This window comes from Eptatretus burgeri, unplaced genomic scaffold (assembly GCF_056783735.1).
Source record: "Eptatretus burgeri isolate ZD-2024b unplaced genomic scaffold, Ebu_testis_v1 Ebu_testis_scaffold_1112, whole genome shotgun sequence".
NCBI classification, from domain to species: Eukaryota; Metazoa; Chordata; class Myxini; order Myxiniformes; family Myxinidae; genus Eptatretus; species Eptatretus burgeri.
The window spans coordinates 12049-14310 of NW_028223061.1; the positions used below are offsets into that span (position 1 = coordinate 12049).

A 2262-nucleotide genomic window follows, 5' to 3' on the forward strand; every position below is an offset into this window, starting at 1 on the left:
TCGAATACAAATTCGGGAGCGAGTTCATTTTGTAAATATAATCGTGAAATGAAGACATCTTTAAGTAAAATGTACGAAATACTGACGAAACCTTAAATGTTGTAAAAATTACAAATGAGAGAATAAAATAAACACATCTATCTGGGATGATTGGATAAACGCCATTCATGTTAATGTGTTACATGTGTATAAAAACATGAGACGGAGATTAATCATTAATTCTTTGGTTTCTCTTCAATTCGTATAAATCTTTCGCCTTTTACTAAAGATTTCCGTGGAGAGAAACATTTATGAGTTGAAATATTTTTGATGCCCTGTTTTGATATGGGGCAATTTAGAATGAAAAAAAGATTAATATTATTTATCATAAATCTCTCTTGAAAGTGAATTGAGGTTGTTTATTCTTTTTATCCCACCCCCCCAGAGGGAGGGAGTGGGATATTGTACTTGTCCTGTTTGTTTTTCTATTTGTCTGTTTGCAACTTTATGGCAAAAGGCTTCAGCAAACGTTTTTAAATTTAATCCACAGGTGAGCAATGAATCTTGGACGACCCCATTAACTTTTGGGTCCGATTGGATGAAAGGTCAAGGTCACAAAAAGATCAAAATCGTTTTTTTCTCAAAACTTCGTCAAAAATGATCTGATTTACTTCAAACGAAGCTGAAAGTGAAGCTTATTCTATTTGTCACTTATAATGCTCCCCATTCCTATTGTGAAAAATGCACATTTGTGAAGATCGGTGGAGTCTGAAGTTTTGGGGGTCATGGCCATCGGTCAAAATTACAAATTTTCCATTATAGATCAAAAAGGTTAGGAATATGCGTGTTTACTATGGAAGATATATATCAAGTCTTTTATTGGCTTTCATTTGACACCATGACCTTTGGGATGACTTGTTTCGTAAGTAAATTGATGACTTCCGTCCTCTGTTTGTGTGTTTGTGTGTTTGTTTGGAGGCATGATAACTCGAGGCCTTACGTGGCCTTGAAAGGTCAAAATCATTTTACGGTCAGAACTTCGTCAAAAATGGTTGAATGGACTTCAAACTAAGACTAAAATATTCCTTATTCTATTCCTTATAATCAATATTCAGGTTAAGGATGTATCAAATTTAAATTTGATCCCCAAAATAACTTTATGCCTTTAATGGGTGGGATTTGTTGTGCCTGCTTTGGTTTGTTTTTACTTGTCCAATTGAAAATTCACAATTATATTGGTTGCTTTGGACATTCATCATGTCTGTTGGTCTGTTTATCAATCATTGAGAGATTGCAATTTTTCTTGAACTTAACCACCTGGTAAAGGGAGTCACAAGCTTGAGGCCGATTGTTTTTGAGGGCAAAAGGTCAACATCAGCCAAATGTTAACAGCTTTGTCAAATTTCTAAAATTACTGTAGTTCTCGTCCAATGGGCCATCTTGTTCTAAGCATACAACACGTTCTTCTGACACATTCCTTGAGACTATATTTGGGCGGTGTGTCGGCATCCGACAGCTCTGCAGATGCAAAAAAATCCTGGTTCGGTGCAACAATCAAAAACACATCCACTGCAAAAATTCAAAACACCTCACTGCACTGGAAAACGTGGGGACAGGAATACTGCACGGTCAATGGTGAAGACTTGCAATACCCTCCTCCATCTGGAGGTGGCGCAACACGATACACATTGACAGAGAGAATTTGCATCCCCGTCCTCCCCACAAAATCACCGGCAAATATAAAAACACCCCGATACACTAACTTGGGTCATGATGATCCAATGTAGCAAGTCTGGATGTAATCAGCCCAGAACTGCAGGAGTATCGCGACAAACAAATGTAACACACACACACACACACACACACACACACACACACACACACACACACACACACACACACACACACACACACACACACACACACACACACACACACACACACACACACACACACACACACACACACACACCACTCCATTAATGAGAGCAGGGATCCACATTTTTCATCCGCTTCACTCGAAAGTTGAAGAGAAGTTCCACATTTGTTCATTTAATTCATCCACAAATTATTTTTAAGGTCAACATCGGCCAAAAGGTCAACGACTTCAGTTAGATTTCTAAAATTGTCAGTTTTCATCCAATTGACTTGAAATTTGAAGAGGATTTATATTTCAGGTCACTGAATTCAACAAGCCAATCTTTTTTGAGGTCAACATAGGCCAAAAGGACAACATAACTTAGGTGAGCAGGTGAACAACTTAGGTGATATTTCTAAAATCCT

At 37.7% G+C, this 2262-nt stretch overlaps 1 non-coding gene across 1 annotated transcript; it reads left to right on the forward strand.

Moving 5' to 3' along the window:
• The first annotated feature begins 218 nt into the window (after positions 1–218).
• Positions 219–332, forward strand: LOC147006922 (U5 spliceosomal RNA). Its single transcript, XR_015054525.1, has one exon. It is a non-coding gene; the product is annotated as a U5 spliceosomal RNA (small nuclear RNA).
• The last annotated feature ends 1930 nt before the right edge of the window (positions 333–2262 follow it).